The sequence below is a fragment of the Oncorhynchus keta genome, chromosome 34 (assembly GCF_023373465.1).
Source record: "Oncorhynchus keta strain PuntledgeMale-10-30-2019 chromosome 34, Oket_V2, whole genome shotgun sequence".
NCBI classification, from domain to species: Eukaryota; Metazoa; Chordata; class Actinopteri; order Salmoniformes; family Salmonidae; genus Oncorhynchus; species Oncorhynchus keta.
Window position 1 is genome coordinate 34367531 of NC_068454.1, and position 18233 is coordinate 34385763.

The 18233-nt window shown below is 41.9% G+C and overlaps 1 long non-coding RNA gene across 1 annotated transcript in view; it reads right to left on the minus strand.

Annotated features, from left to right (window-relative positions):
* The window catches only part of LOC118367001 (uncharacterized), a 149918-nt gene that overhangs the window by 30997 nt on the left and 100688 nt on the right, over positions 1-18233 (minus strand). The window lies entirely within an intron of this gene.

The window sequence follows — 18233 nt, forward strand, 5'->3', positions numbered from 1 at the left end:
AGATCAATTTATTGTGATATTCATGGGATGTATTTGGAAGTAACTAGCTACAATCTTACTGGTAAAACAAAACATTTCAACTTTAATTTTGTTGGCAAGTAAACAGGTTTTAATTAAATAGTAGATTAGTCTCAATGTAGCAAGTAGACATGGATTGTATTCAAGACAAAGTTAATTTGCTCTTGAGACCGAGGTGAGTTTACACAGCAGTATGCAGGAACAGTTATGGCAATGCATGACATATATACAGTAGAAGAAAAACATACTACTAACGCCTATAATAAATACTACAGTTCTACAAACAGAATACTTGCATATGGTGTGTTTGGGAGGTGAAGGGAGGTGTTCGAAGTCACTTTGTTACAAGGGAAGATTGTTATGGACCTTTCACATCTCCTTTTGAGTCATCAGCTTATTTGTATCCAACATACTGTCCATTGTGTGAGGGATAAATTGCTCAAATGGTCCCAACAACACAAAACCCTTACGAAAGAAGATTGCAGTCAGAGTGCAGTACACTGCAGTATAGTTACAGTTAGACTGCAGTATGCTGTAAATATTGCGTCCAAAGTAACAGTTCTTTTTTTACTGCAGTATAACTGCAGTTCAACTGCAGTACACTGCAGTTATTCTGCATTTACTGTGTCCAAAATACCACAGAGGACGGCAGTTACTGCAGTTACGGCAGTTACTGCTGTGTCAAAACTGCAGTCTCTTTTTGTAAGGGGCAGGCAAGGGGATTCGGTGTCTTGTGCCTAGCTTTTCCCACATAGAACAAACTCCAAAAATAATCTGCAGGCCACCAAGATGTATTGTCTGTAAGAGAATGACAAAAAACACCATTATACTTTCATGGGCAATACATGTGTACTGTCTGTATTCCTACTGTAGCAGCATGGTGTAGAATATTACACATCTCACAGTCACACATTAGCTAGCTAGCTACAACACACAGATAGTTACTCAGAAGACTAATATCAGTTATAAAGCCAAAATTATTCCTTTACTCTTCATCATCATCATCATCAAAAAAAGTATCCAGTTTTGCTCCTAATAAGATGCACTGAGGCTAGCTAGGCTGATATTGCTAGCTAGCTATCGGCAGCAAAACAACTTACTCATTTGTCATTTTCCCTCCTGGTTCAGCTGGTCTAGGCTGTCGCTGCCAGTTGATCTTGATCCTTGAGGTTCTGAAGAACGTCTCCAGCACGTCTCTATCCATATGTCCATTGGAACTTTGGTGGTCACAGATCCATGGGGTCTGCAGTGACCCTCTCCAGTAAGAGCTGTTGGTGATCTAATTAGTTGCAGCACAAACATCCCTCTTCGGTCGGCATGGCTGGACAGCACCCGCACAGTCGGAGTCTGACTGGGGCTCCCCATCGCTGGTCTTGCAATTCTTGTTGTCGCTGCCTCAACTCCTCTTCAGTGATTTCCGGCTCAAATTAATTGGGCAATATGCCCCTATATTAGTATGTAAAATAACATTAAAATCTGTTTCGTCATCCAGCAATCGGCGTAACACAAAGGTCACGGTAATCGCTACAAAACATGACTGCAAACATTTTTAGATCAGACAGCAGGCTCAATCAACCAATGACGTCATTGGTTGAACTCTCCTGGTGTGAAAATTCTAAAATACCGCTATGGTGCATAATTATGTCTGAAATACCTCTCATCCCTCATAATTATGTAGGGAGACTGGAAAAACATCTCAGATAGTGTCAGTGAAGTTTCCCTTTCAGATCAAAATCACTTTTGTTTGGAGAATATGCTAAACACATTTGAAGAGGATCTATAGCATATCAATAGAGTTCCTATTTCCTAATTGATCCTCTGTATGGATGAAACACTGTGGAAGAGAAGCCTTAGAGAGTGATTCTGTGAGAGTGATTCTGTGAGCAAACATGTTCAGTTCTGACATCTGGTCTCTGACAGCTTACTGGGTTTGTTCGCTCTGATGAAATGGTGTGTATACCATTGTGCACGGTCTTGCCTGCTTTAATAAACATATCTGCAGTTTTATTTGACAAAAGCCTTTCTGGCATTTTCCTGAACATGTCATGCTCGCTCATGGAGTTTAAAGCTGTCTCCCTGAGCAAAATTCTAGAGGCGAGCTCAGAACTACAATGAAACCATGCCAAGTGTGTGCAGTGAATGAAACAGATCAAGGAAGTCCCACGAGAATGTTCAAGTTAAATATTAATAAACATACCAGTAGAAACTCATTCGCATACATAAAATGGAATTTTATTTGCAATTAGCGACTCTCCGAATTGACTGCGCCTCGGTTCATTGCAGGGATAGTCATGCAATTAGGGGCCAGTCTTTCAAGCTATTATACAATTCATATAATTAAAACTACAGTTTATATAAGATATACAGCCATGAGCCATGATAGTATCATAAACTACTGTGGTGAAGTTTTCCAGTATTTAAGAAAACCAACCCATTACTTATTGATACCAGGTCCGGATTGTATCAAGTCATGAACTGACAGTTGAAATCTGACATTGCCCCTTTATGTTTTTCAACATTTCAAAGAGAAGACAATCCGATAAACAACATCTCGAGTGTCCTTGCTAGTTGTGAAGTGAACACAACACATAGCTCTCAGTTCAACAGCCTTTCAACAGCCTTTTATTCCCCTTTATTAGTCCTCTATCTCCACTATACAACACACACCATGAGGACCAGGAAACAGATTTCCATCTCAGGCCCAATTCAATGCACCTCAGAAAAACATCCCACAATGCGATAACAGCATTATTACAGTATAATTCCCTGTATCTGGTCCTACAAAGCAGAGAGGACCAGACGAACTCTCTGAATGTCCTCAATAATGAGAAGAGATCCAAATAACTTGATCAGTCCACTCTACTGATAAGCCATTTCCTCTGCTTCTTTGAAAGAGAGTCTAATGGTCATTAGCGGTAGTGGCAAATTGTGTCCACCCCAGTACAATGGTGTTTCAGATGGGGGCGATGACATGGCCAATGGAGGCCAATAGCCCTGTCAGAAGGTCAATGATAAACTCCCCATTAATGCGTGAGGTAGTCTTTCCACTGCTTTAATTAAGTCTGAAGAGAGGTTATCGGGGAGATATATATGAAATAGACGGTGACCTTCAAGGAAACCATATTCAGATCAGGAAGTTGGAGTTGAAGTCCAGGAAGTTAATTGTTTGATATAAGTTTAGACTTTCAGCCCTGTGCAACAGCTTTAATACATTCACTATTTCACCCCCACCTCATATATAACAATGAGGTGAGTTCTCAAAAGTTGTCCTCTGTCTGCAGCACTGTGACTTTAGCTTTATACAGTATTCCATGCATCCTTATCACATCCCAGTTGAGCAGTGCATTGTGGGAGGTTCCTGATGCTTACGCTTCCTTGTTCTGTGTTTGTTTACAGAACATTCCCATATGGTTCTTCTCAGGAGTGACTACGGTTGTTTGATAATGTAAGTGCTGCCTGAAGACCACCATTCACCACTATGTCCAGCTGATTCTCCTAGCTGCTATTTTCATCAGCTAAGTGTTTATTCATAGTTTTTATGTCATTGGATTGTTGTCACATTGCCATCTGAATTGGACACTGGTACAGTATCTTTGCCAAGTGGGGGAGAATGACATAGCATGATGTCCAAAACTCAAGCCAACAGCTTTCTGATGTGTTAAATGGACACCAGGTCAGTTTTGTAACTGCCTCTTTTCTCCTAAATTTGCTAAGTGTCCATTGATTAGAAGGGAGCAGAAAGGATTAAATGGTGCCCAACACAAAGCTCTCATTGAGCCGCTACTCTATCAAAGCAGGTTTACATGAAGATGCAGTGTTCTCTAAAGACTTAGAGGAGAAAGCAAACTAAAGCCTCCCTCCCGTGTTTGGACAGTTCAACAGGAAATGTTGTTGATAAAAGTGAATAATTAAATCTTTAGCTTGTTTGGATGCACTTGGCTAGAGTTAGTTTGAGAGGCCAGTAGGAAGGAGAGTGGTTCTAGTGCTGAAGACCAGTCACTTAGCAACGTCACCTTCCTTCCTCTTCCTCTCTCCCCTCTGGCTTCTAAAGCAGTGGGAAGTGATTTCTGTGTTCCTCTTTGACAGAGCTAAGTGGACATTGGCAGAACAAGTAAAACAAATGATGAGTAAACGTTGCTTTTACGAAATGTAAACACATGGAGAACCACAAAACTGGATTGTCTATGCAAGCATTGCAGTAATATAGATGGCAAGCTCTATCGTTGACTTAGTGTAATCAAACTTGCAATAATAAAGTTTATGGCTATCTTCAACTACTGCCTGTGTTGCTAGCTACTCGTGTCTTATTCTGAATGCTAACAGCATCTACCTGTGAGGGGCTCTATTTGCTTATTTTACAGTATGGACACAAAAAGTGTATGTTATTGAGTCGATATTGTAATAAGAGTTTGAATTGAGCCCTACAGTCTTCTACTATATTCAATCTTGACATCATTGGCAAGGGGAAAACCTTCTCCTTCCTGGAAGGGTTTACAATAAAGAAGAGAGACAACCTTATGAAGAAAGAGCGCCTCATCTTCTTTCCCACCATTTTGACAAGTATTTAAAATGTCTTATTCAGTACTGTAACTCTCTCAGTTGCTCACCGAGTGGAATTTAGCTCCCTATCGGTCCGCTCAGTGGGTCAGGGAACTGTCTTACAAATAGTTATCCCCAGTTCCGGTTCCCATATCGAGCCCCTGTAAGAGAGAACGGAAAACTGTCACCATAGTTTTGACACCAAACATTATGCAAATCAACTCCTGAATGAATGGCCTTCATAATCTCTGCCCTCAGGGCTAAATGGTGAAACAAAGACGAAAAGAAAAACACCCTATCCAAGTTCAGGGTCTGTCTTATATTATATAGAACAACAAAGTGGCTATGATTTAGATAATATTCCTCATTGTGCCTTGAGGATTGCCGTGCCTTAACATCTTTGAGGAAAAATGCTTCCAAACCATGACATTAACATAATGTGTTGTGTCTATAGGATGACATAAAGCCAGCAGAGATGTAACTTCAGAAGGTATTTTGAGAGGCTTGTTCATTTTCAAAGAACTCTGTGTTTAATAGTCCCTTTATTATCAAACAGCCTAAAGACACTTTAAGTGCCACCGTGCCCAGAATTAGAATTAGATATGGGTAGACAAATGATCTCTTCGATATGCCATTAGCAAGAGGTCAATTTCTATTTCCAAAGAAGCTACTGTTCTTCACTGCCATTAGTTTGCTGACTCAAATACAGAATGCGAAAGTCTCTCCAAAGCACATCATACACAGAAGGCCCAAAGTGGTTTTGCGAGTGGTTTATAACATTCTAAAGTGCTGTATGAAAAGGTTATTACACCGAACCAAAATAGTCTTAAATTCAAGCAAAATAAAGAGGAAACGCTTAAAATGGAAGAAATTGTATACTTATTACAACATGTCCCCTCTGGAAATGTGCCTACTGGAAACGTAGTAGATTCAGACCACAAATCTGATACTCAAATAATTATAATGGCCTCATACTCACATTGATAGGTGTGATGAATTCTTATTTGAAACCAATCAAAGGCTCAAATCAACCTTTTAAATCCTTTCTGAAATACAAAATAGTGGTGGTAATTGTCATGAATCAATTCTTAAAGTTATCAAGATTCTTATCAATGGTGCAATTTTCCACTGCTCAAAGACTTGCCCCAAACCTGCTCATTAAGAATGTGTTACACCAGGGACATGTGTTTGCCATTACATTTTTTCTTATGGCCCTGTCTGTGCGTGTGTGTGCGTGCGTGCGTGCACACATTCACTATGGATCTCCTTCCTTTCCTCCACAGTAGAGTTCCTCCTGTGCTGAACACTTCAGTAAACCCAACCTACCCTGGCTCTCCCTACCCATGTGACAACATCTTCATTTCCTGCCCATCTGAAATACATTGAAGGTAATGGAGCCCCCACAGGAGATCAAACACTGATATTTCAGCCTGGCATTAAAAGAGATGGTTCTTTGATAGGGGAGGTGATTATGTACTCTTTGATTAATTGTTGATGAAAATGTATGGTGCGTCCTTCTCTAAAGACATACGTTTTCGGGGTGATGCTTTGATCTGGTGGTATAGTTTCAGTGTTCTAAGCCTGAATACTGATATTTTTAGTTTTCATTCAGTTTCAGGAATAAAGGAACACCTTGAAAAAAGGTACCGTTTGCTGGTATCTGTGCTCAAATTGGAATGTTGTTGATGGTGGATCTGCCTTGAAAATTGGAAACATTTCCAACAATAACTCCTAAAAGAAATCTGTTCAGTTTCCACTGCATGGGTATGCAGCCTCCCATCCCAATGTGTTTAGCCCTCCACACAAATATCTCTGAGATCCTCTGCCAATAATTTGGAGGTTTGGCATGTGAATTGCATTTGGGACCATATCTAAATAACTGCAGACACTACGAACATTTGAAGGGCACAGTTTCTGATTTGCCTCACCCAGAGCTGCGGGTCTTTTGTTTTTGCAGCATAGCGTTAATAAGGCTATTATAGTAGAGTTTCAGAGTCTATTTCTGACAGACGACTGTGCCCAGTTGGGGTACAGAAAAGGGGGTGCTGGTGCTGCAAAGACCAAGGCAAGGAGGATAGCGTGGGCCCCTGGCACAGTGGAGTAATGGCTGCCAGGCCTTATTGGATAATCAGACTGGGACCAGCCACAGTCAGAGAAATTGAGGTTGAGATCATACTGGCTTTGTGATGCTGTCCTGGTAGCAGCACCACAGCAGAGAAGCATATGGGGTTTGTGACTACTGCAGCCTAATGCCTAATCTCTGTCTGTGTGCATTTCTTTGTATGATAATATTATATTCTACCAAGGTTGTTGTACTCCAGTCAGTTTGGTTAATACTGCCATTTCTCCTCCCCGACTTAAATAAACTAATCCAAAGACAGTTAGTTCCATCTTTCTTATAAAACAGATGAACTATTGGCTCAATAGGGTCAGTTAATATATGGAGAGCGCAGACTTACTAGACTGATTCATTCTTCAGTAAAGCAGCAACATACTACATGTACAGTACCAGTCAACAGTTTGGACACACCTACTCATTCAAGGTTTTTCTTTATTTTTACTATTTTCTACATTGTAGAATAATAGTGAAGACATGAAAACTATGAAATAACACATATGGACTCATGTAGTAACCAAAAAAGTGTTAAACAAATCTAAATATATTTTAGATTCTTCAAAGTAGCCACCCTTTGCCTTGATGACAGCTTTGCCTCACTCTTGGCATTCTCTCAAACAGCTTCACCTGGAATTCATTTCCAACAGCCTTGAAGGAGTTCCCACATATGCTGATCACTTGTTGGGTGATTGAGGAGGCCTGGTCATCCGATGCAGCACTCCATCACTCTCCTTCTTGGTCAAATAGCCCTTACACAGCCTGGAGGTGTGTTGGGTCATTGTCCTGTTGGAAACAAATGATAGTCCCACTAAGTGCAAACCAGATGGTATGGCGTATCACTGCAGAATGCTCTGGTTGCCATGCTGGTTAAGGGTGCTTTGAATTCTAAATAAATCACCTACAGTGTCACCAGCAAAGCACCTCCACACCTTCTCCTCCATGCTTCACTGTGGGAATCACACATGCGGATATCATCCGTTCACCTACTCTGCATCTCACAAAGACACAGTGGTCCAAATCTCAAATTTGGACTCATCAGACCAAAGGAAAGATTTCCACCAGTCTAATGTCCATTGCTTGTGTTTCTCTTATTATTGGTGTCCTTTAGTAGTGGTTTCTTTGCAGCAATTCGACCATGAATGCCTGATTCACGCAGTCTCCTCTGAACAGTTGATTTGGATATGTTTGCAATTTCTGAGGCTAGTAACTCTAATGAACTTAACCTCTGCAGCAGAGGTAACTCTGGGTCTTCCTTTCCTGTGGCGTGAGAGCCAGCATCCTCATGAGAGCCACTTTCATCATAGCACTGGATGGTTTTTGCGGTTTCACTTGAAGGAACTTTAAAACTAAAAATTTCCAGCATTGACTGACCTTCATGTCTTAAAGTAATGATGGACTGTCATTTCTCTTTGCTTATTTGAGCTGTTCTTTCCATAATATGGACTCAGTCTTTCACCAAATAGGGCTATCTGTATACCACCCTACCTTGTCACAACACAACTGATTGGCTCAAATGCATTAAGGAAATACATTTAACAAATTAACTTTTAACAAAGGCAGACCTGTTTATTGAAATGCATTCCAGGTGACTACCTCATGAAGCTGGTTGAGAGAATGCCAAGAGTGTGCAAAGCTGTCATCAAGGCAAAGGGTGGCTACTTTGAAGAATCTGAAATATAAAATGTATTTTGATTTGTTTAACACTTTTTTGGTTGCTACACGATTCCATATGTGTTATTTCATATTGCTGATGTCTTCACTATTATTCTACAATGTATACATTAGTAAAAATAAAGAAAAACCCTGGAATGTGTAGGTGTGTCCAAACTTTTGACTGGTACTGATTACTCCCTCTCCAAGGACAATGACTGGGCACCAGAATAAATTATTACCACAAGATTAACATCACACCAAATAATCATCTAGAGTGGGTATCAAGAGCCCTGAGTATGATGGGAAAGAATTTGAAGGAGTCAAGTTAGATCACTGATGGATTTGTAATGGGTAATTTTCTGTTTTTTTTGCGCAGTCATTCATGTCAGCCTGTGGTCCAGTGTGGTTATCACTGGGAATTTCAAGATGAGACTTGCTTAAAGAGCCATGGCACTTGCTAGAGAAACCTCACTTAGTCCAGCGCTCTGTCCCCTAACTATAATTGGATCATTTTAAGTGAATTAAACTTTGGCCATCATGAATTACATGTATTTAGCGGATCAAGAAGTAAAAGAAAAACACAAACTGTTTTCCAGTGTGTCTGCTCTTTGCTATGTGTCTATGTACCCTCTTTGTAGCTCTGATTGTAATAATACATCAACTGTAGCCAACTGACCGAAGCCAAGGAAACTAGTACTATGACAAATGGCATGCTTAACAGTTGTTAGGCGTCTGTGATGTGTTTTGCCCTGTTGCCTGGCTCTAGCCTGGGCCTTTAAAAACACAGTATAACATGTTGTGGAAAGGAGGCCAAACGGTGTGCTCCATACATGTACATGTCATTGAAAGGTAGAGCAGTTTTAGTCTCGATTAGACTGTGTAGCCAAAGCTCTTTAACGATAAACACAAAGCCCTTCGGAAAGGTTTTGGATGGCTACACAACAATAGATCACTAACACTGCAATTTAAACTGGAGTAAAATTGTGCACAAATGTCACATGGTCTACCTATGTGCTACGTTACTGTATGTATCTATGCCAGTTACATCATATATGGTGTCTAAGTTCTTCTATGGCACCGTGATTCTGCAAATATAAATGTACAGAAGTTACCCTTCTCCTGTTCCCTTCCAATGAAAGAGACAGTTGTTTCGTCTGGTTGCATTCCCCCTCCCCGAGGCCATATTGACAGAGACATCTCACACCAGAGAGGAGAAATGCCATACGGTGTCGTACATCTCAGATCACTTGGCAACCCTTTGGGGTGGAGCATCCAGATGTGTTAGAACAGAGGTTCTGTTCCCCTGTTCTGTGTTCCGTCTTTAGATACCAGCCTTTGGTCTCCCTCTGCCATTTAGGTTTGATCTTCCCTTCCACATGTTTGTAGTTGACGTAACAGCACACCACGGCAAATACCAGGATTTTGTATTCGTCTCTCATTTTAAAGAATGCCTCTATAGTTGTTGTCCCTTCTGTTGTCTAAATTGTACAACTTGGGAAAAAGGAAAATAGTCTGACTATCACACGTAATGATTAATGTACCAGATTTGAATTACAATCTAATGATCTTTTGCCATCTGTTATTCAATATTCCTCCTATAGGTCTTAAAAATGATCATTCCAAGTGCATTGTTAGGCTCAATTTCAGTGACATGTTGTACTTCTAAGTTAGAACAATTGAAGAGAGACTGATACCCTGACCACACCTCCAGTGACCCCTAGTGATGGTCCAAATGCCAGTTGTCACAGAAGCAGGAAAAAAACATATGCAAGTCAGGCTTGAGTTGAATTCCATCTATAATGGCACTTCACAACCACTCAGCAAAGTGAGGATTGTACAGCTCTATTTTTCGGAACAACACTGTGAAATTCAGAAATCCTCCTAGACAAACGGGCTTGAGATTCAATGAGCAAAAATGTGCATGTGATGGTGATGCATATTTCTGGGTGTCCCTCGGGGGTCCGTGAATAGAGTTATTCAGTAGGCTTAGGGATGTCAGGAGAGGCTTAAATCCCAGGGGGGGGGGCCACAGAGTTCTACACTGCTTCACCCAAACGCCATGACCCTACACAAGTCACATGACCATGCTTAACGGGACTGGGGCCCATGTCCTAGAGTAGTCAGAATAAACAGCTTCCGGCGATGTGGAGACTCCCCTAGACTCCACTGGCTATCCACCACCACTCTCAGCCAGCAGTCAGTCCAGATTATTTGTCTACAGCATGCTGGTGCTCAAAGCTTTCTACACCCTTAGAAATAGGAGCATAGAAATAAGATAACATGACCACAATTCAAGCAGAAAATGTATAGCCTTTTCATAATGGAATGAATGATAGTATTTTGAGTTTTCTCAATTGTGGTGTGACATGGGCAGTTGTCACCTTTATTTAACTAGGCAAGTCAGTTGAGAACAAATTATTATTTTCAATGACAGCCTAGGAACAGTGGGTAAACAGCCTTATTCAAGGGGCAGAACAACAGATTTTCACCTTGTCAACTCAGGGATTTGATCTTACAACCTTTTGGTTCCTGGGCCAACACTCGAACCCTAGGCTACCTGCCACCGCCAAAGTGCCTTGTGCACTTCAAGGCTTTAAAAGTAAACTACTATTAATTGTGCAAATGAGCCGGTTGAAAAACAGACTGGCTGTTCAAAGGTCATAAAATCAACTTCTCACCTTTCAGACATGGCTCTCCAGAACATTCTTCCTTCTTCTTATTTGTGGTTTAACAGAGGTTGGCATCCAATATGTTGCATTACAGCCCCTAACTAGACTATAATATAAATACATTATACTTCCTGATCCAAAATGAGGAAAAAATTATAAATATAAATCAAATAAAAACCACCCTTCCAACTAACCCTACATTCATTAAAAATCCACTACACCATTCCACTACTTTGACCCTATCTGCTCCTGCATCCTGTCAACGGTCTGAGAGGACGGGACACCACCACTCAACACACCCTGTAGCTCTGAGGTCAAATCTCATATACCCAAATACTTCTCTGCAGCTGCCACCAACATCTATTTTCTGTCACTTACGTTCCATTTCTGTGGTACAGTTGATAACCAGTTCTGTGAACGCTAAGAAGCCAACCTTACTGAAGCACATATCACTCATTGGCTTATCCCTCTGTGCTGGCCCAGATCTACTACTCACAGGGATCCTCTCAGGATCCCTCACCCTTGACCCATCCTCCTCTACTTTCTTCACTGCCTCAGCATACAACACTTTCTGCACTACTCTCTAGCCACCTCAACCTGCCTCTCTCGCACCGGACACTTCCAATCTGCAGAAACATGAGCACCCCTACAGTTGACACAACTTTATCCACTGAAACTACACAATCCTCTATCCCATGCCCTCTGGCACACTTCCCATATCTTGGAATCTCCCTCCTACAAACTGTTGCGACATGACCATAAACGTTGCACTTGAAACACTGCAGTGGATTCGGCACAAAAGCCCTAACAGGATAACTGGTATATCCTAACATGATTTTGTCGGGTGACGACGTTGACTCAAAACTCAAAAGGACTGACAGTGACGCCTCTGTTTCACCACTGTCACACTCTGACCATTATTTGAGTTGTTTGTTTCTATGTTTTGTTTGGTCAGGGTGTGATATGAGTGGGCATTCTATGTTGCATGTCTAGTTAGTCTGTTTCTGTGTTTTTGCCTGATATGGTTCTCAATCAGTGGCAGGTGTTTGTCGTTGTTTCTGATTGGGAACCATATTTAGGTAGCCTGTTTTGTATTCTGGTTCGTGGGTTGTCTATGTGATGTTGCATGTTAGCACTCAGTTTCTATAGCGGTCACGTTCGTCTGGTTAGTTTGTTTTGTTTGTTTAGTGTACTTCGTGTTTTTTTCGTCTATAATTAAAAGTATGTATTCACACCACGCTGCGCTTTGGTCTCCTCAATACGACGATCGTGACAACCACGCTCACCACCGGGTCTACATTGCACTAAACGGCAGGCATCACAAACACCAGGAATCTTTTACTTCAATTGTTCTGATTCAGAGGGTTTGGGTTAAATGCGCTAGACACAATTCAGTTGAATACATTCAGTTGTACAACTGACTAGGTATCCCAACCCTTTCCCCTTTCCACCTCCACATTTTAACGCTGCACAAGAAATCACCCCTTTCAATGGTGCCCTGTTCCTAAGAGCAAAGCAAGAAACAGATCTTGACCCAAGTTGCGTGACACAGAGTGCCCGCTCCCTCAGAAACAAAAACAAATATCACAAGTCCACTACAGGTTACCTTCACTGATTCAACTGCACCCAACTCCTTTCCCACCCACCATGAAACCACAAATGGATCCATCAAAAGGCAAGAATCCACTTTCTCCAAGAATTTCACTCTTACTGGACCATATTCTTCTTTATCATGTCCATTTATGCCAGGCTCAGGTTCCGAGCTCTTCACCATACCTTCCACCTCACTCACCCTCATTCACTTCAATTTCACCTTAAGAACTTGGTTTGCTGTGCGACTCATTCTGTTTGAACTTGACACCTGTAACGGCGTTCTTCGTTTGTCGAAAGAGAGTCGGACCGAAATGCAGCGTGGTGGTTACTCATGTCTTTAATGAAGAAAGCGATACATGAAATAACTATTACAAAATACAAAACAACAAACGGAACGTGAAATCTAATTACAGCCTATCTGGTGAAACTACACAGAGACAGGAACAATCACCCACGAAATACAAAGCGAAACCAGGCTACCTAAATACGGTTCCCAATCAGAGACAACGAGAATCACCTGACTCTGATTGAGAACCGCCTCAGGCAGCCAAGCCTATACAGCACCCCTAATCAGCCGCGATCCCAAATACTACAAACCCCAATACGAAAATACAATAACATAAACCCATGTCACACCCTGGCCTGACCAAATATATATTGAAAACACAAAATACAATGACCAAGGCGTGACTACACCAATCTTCTTCGACACCCCATCTCCATTTTTATTGTCATCTTCCTGAAATTCAAATCCAGCCTCTGCTTTCCTCATTTCCTTAGACCCCCCATTCCCCATTCCTCCCTCAGAAATGTACCTTTGCTTCGGCCCGGTGGTGTCCCTGTAACGTCCAATCATTCATGTCTTCTCCCGACTTTGCTTGCGGCCCGGTGGCATCTCGAAGTAACTCCATCTCAGAATCATCCTACTCATCTCAGAAACGTGTCTTCTCCGGACGCCGACATTTTGAAGTGGTTGGAACCATAAAACACAAAACCTCTCCATTAAACTTCGGAAACCGTGATTGAGGAAAGGTCGCTACCCTTCTTCATCCAGATCTCGTTTTCGCTCCCTACAACAGGCTCAACACAGCTGCTTTATACTGTGGCTTGAGTCATTTACTAATTGGGTAAAGTGACCTGCCTAAAAAACGGAGCCAATCACACATAATTGAAGACATGTGACACGCTTAACCAAACAATGAACTGCTGAGTATTGGGACGGATAGTAAACACTGAGTTATGCTGAGAAAATTAGGATGAATGAATCAATACAAAACATACAAAACACTAGCTCTAAATAATAATTTGCATACACAATTAAGGAGCTTCTCCCTCACAGATGGTAGTTAGCTCCCCTTAATGTTAGAATGTGTATTGTGTGTTTACCATATTTGTATTCCTGCAGGAATGGTAATTGTTTGACTAGTTGTCAGAGGGTATACAGACATTGTGCAGATGTTTTGCAGTAGGCGAAGGTGTAAATACAGTATAAACGCTGCAAGGAGGACTAGCTCCTCTCCACACAGTTCATTTGAGCTGAACACGCCTTGCCGGACCGTAGGCTTTCCAGATGCTGTGGTAGGAAGTGGTAGAACTCCAATAAATACATTTCCACTTTTAAAACTTTGGAGCAGGAAGGAGAACTCGGATCAAAGATATGACACTTGAGCCAGGTACCAATTACACAGAGCTGAGGATACATTCTGGCTCCATAATATTTACTGTGAAGTCATTCCTCGGCTCGTGTCGGTTTCATATCATTAACTCCTGTGAGACAACTATTTTGAAGAGATCGGACACTTTTGTAAACATGCCAGTTCAACCTACAAACACACATTCTGTAGGCCGACTAACACATACACACTCACGGAGCCACATGTGCAAGTAGATAGCGAACAGAGGAATTGAACTGAGCCACACGCTACATCTTGGTTTGACAGTTCGCAAACTTTTCAACAGGCAGCCACCCTCAGTGCTTTGTGTTAGTTAGAGTGAGAGTATAGAGACCTCCAGGGTTGGACTGAGGGGATCCAGGCAACAGCCTCCCTAGCACTTCAGCACTGTCAGTGTGGAGAATACTCATATGTTCACCTGGCTGGTTCTCAATGAAGCTGTTCTTGTGTGGGATTTTGAATGACGGATAGGATGTGCCTTCCTTTAATTTATACTATATACAATTCAGTTATTGGGAGGAGGACACATTCAAGTGGGTCTACTGTAGACCTATTGCATGTGCCTCGATATGGGAGGTTTAGTCAGATGATCAGTTACTCTTGAAGACGAAAGGAATGAAATAGATAGAGTACAGGGTCATATTATACCTTATGTCATATGACCATCTGGTGATATTCCCCAGTCGCAACGTGACACCCAACAGCCATGCTATGCTCACATGGTCAACAGTTGGACGATGGGCCCCTCTACCACTCTACCACTCTACCACTCCCCTCACCTCCACATCCATAAACTAGAAGCTTACCCATTGATCTGTTTCTGCAGTATCAACACAGTTTGCAGTTTGGTCCTGATGTTGACCTCCTTAGTGCCCTCTCACAGCTCTTTCACATGAGAGGACAACGTTCCCTAATCCCAACAAGCCATTTGAATGGTTATCAGCTCAAAACTGTCTCGATTTGCTCCCTAATCTGGCCCTTTTATCAGATTATAACAGATTTATCACGCTCTCCCCTCTATCTCCGTTTTGGCTTTGGCATGGCAACGACTCTTAGCAACAAAGTGGTGTGGGGTACTGAACACTTTTTGTTTCATATCCCAACCAGGTTTATTGGTGATTATACAAAAACAAGTGGAATTTATATTCCAGGGGTTTTACGATGGATTTGTGGGCTCATTCCTTTAAGTGGAAGTTCTAATCGGATAAGAGAGGAGATGCTGGTTTATGATAAATCCATTCCACACGCAGGTAGATGTCGGCAGCTGTACAGACGATGTTGTTTACTTTTCAATGTAAGCATACTCCTTCTCATCAGAAAAACTTGCTTCAATCTGTAGGGAATGGGCCCGTATTCTGTTAATCGGGTCCAGAAACTGAGCCGCCATAGAGTATTACCATAGCAATACAATTATTTTACATCTAGCTACAGTACAAACATGCAGCATACAATCCATATATACAAAAGCCAGGGGACCCCATTTGGTGGTGCTCTCCATCCATTTTCCTCTTAGGGGCAGACTTTTAGTCCTGCTGATCCCTAACTAACTGGCAGACCTCGGGGAGCCCCCACCCCCCTATCCCTCTCCATGGATCACATTCATAGCCATCTGTGCTCTCTACCCATCATGCATCTATCTGAGGGTACAAACATAGCCATGCTAATAGACCCATCGTAAGTGGGGTTGCACTTCAACACAACGGGGGGGGCGACTAGATATTGCCCATGTACTAGATGTTGTATAAATTTTTGTTGAGCTTTCTTTCCTCTGAATTATTTTCTCTGAACAAGTTTACTTTTACTTGAAACTTAAAAATCAAGTGTACAACAATTGAAGTTTGCATATACTGTACAGTAGCTTACTGTGTATAGGTGATTGTTTACGAATGTATTGGAGATGGCTATCGACAAGGGATATAGGCCTACGTGGGGCCAGGAGTTTTCCCGGTCAGGTCACATGATCAGGAAAAACTCAGGGCCCAAATCATATGTTCTGTACTACCGAGAGGTATGGAGTGAGAGAGAGCTTCACCCCATCGGTGCAGTATGCTCTGAGAGGAGGCGGCTATAGTTGCAAGAAGCGCAACACGCAGGGTAAATATTTGCCTCTCTGTGGTAGGCATGCTTCACTGAGGCCAAACGTCTGGGTTCCCTGGGCTTTGTAATTCTCTGTTGTTACAGTTGGTATTGTGGAGAGGGAGGACAAAGTCAGAGGGCTGGGAGACAATGGTGGGAAATGCAATATGATATTGATGACAAATAGCAGGGCACAGCTACAGTATGAGTGTTATTTTTGTAGTTAGTTTTATATTAAATATAAAAATAAAAATAAATGTTTTTGATCACTCACATCTGCTCTCACATAATCATTCTTTGCTCATGCAATGAAACTGTTGATAACACATACTGAATAAATCCTGAATAAACATTCTTCAATTTTCAGGGAATAACATTTACAGGGAAAGAATCCAAGAAACGTGACTGTTCCCACCCAGGTAGAATTGGGAATGTCACAAAGAATTTCCTGGTTGGGTAGATCTTTGAGGTGGGAGTAGGAGAGATGGGTGTATTAACTAGAACCAGCAGGTAATGAAACGTAATGGTCCCATATGGCTCAGTTGGTAGAGCATGGCGCTTGTGGTTTCGATTCCCACGTGGGACCAGTATGAAAATGTATGTACTCACTACTGTAAGTCACTCTGGATAAGAGCGCTGCTAAATGACAAAAAATACACAGGTGGAGAATACTATCATAGCACTTGCCTGATGATAGTAAGACCACAATGGCATTTTACATATATGATAATACACATAGTTCATCACAATAGTGCTTTGTGACATATTTTCTAAATAGTAGTAATGTGATATATTGAACTAAATTATATGAATGGTTGCTTATGTCGAGTATGACCCATATCTTTTGCCGACCAAAAGTGAATCAAATTATAGCAGATGTATTTTGAATTTTTGGAGATTTGGCCTGTAGATGGTGCTATTCTCTGCAGATCTCTCTTTCTCTCTCTCTCTCTCTCTCTCTCTCTCTCTCTCTCTCTCTCTCTCTCTCTCTCTTCTCTGCTCTCTATCTATCTCTCTCTCTCTCTCTCTCTCTTCTTTCTCTTTCTCTCTCCTTCTCTGTGTGTTTCTTTCTTTCTCTCCCTTCATCCCCGCTACACAATCAGCTCATTGTCTCCTCCTCCTTCAGTCCGTCTCTCTCTCTCTCTTCACTGGATCACTCTTTCTGGTGTCACCATTACTTTCTCTCTCTCTTTCTTTCTCTCTGTCCCTATGCCATATTATTGTCTCCCTGCCCCCTCTCTCCCTTTCCTCTCTATTTTCTCCTAACTGGGGTTCTCCCCCTCTTTCTCTGGCTCTCTCTCTATCTCTCTCGCTGCCTCCTATTCTCTATCCATCTCGCTCTGTTGGCATGTTCTGTTGATTGCAGCGTTTCTGTAGACACTGTCTAGGGCTGCATACCAACATTGCCTGTAACTATTCTGCAGCAGGGGCAAGAAGTGAGGGCAGGGTATGAGGGGAAAGGGTTTGGGTGCGGTAGTGGGGCACACACTCGCCATTCCCAAGGCACTCTGGGGTATTGGGGGAGCCAAGAATTCTTTCTTCCCTGGAACACCTAATCCTTGGGCAGGGGCCAAGGACCACAATCTCCATGCACAACTGACACTGGCCACCGGGGACATTTTAGGGTTTTAGGCGTGTCCTGTTCTCTCTCAGCCTGACCACAGCCAAAGCATGAGAGAAAGGAACAGAAAAAGAAGAGAAAATACATGGACATTGTGTTTATGCAACTCTAAGGTGTACTATTTGAGGGCTGTTTGAGAAGTGAAATGGACAAAACTGCTTGTCTCATGTTGCTATGCAATATATCAAATGATTTTATGTGAAATGGCAAGCGATCCAGACAAAAATGTATTGTGTAACAATATAAAACTGGCAGTGCTGATATGGAGATAAACA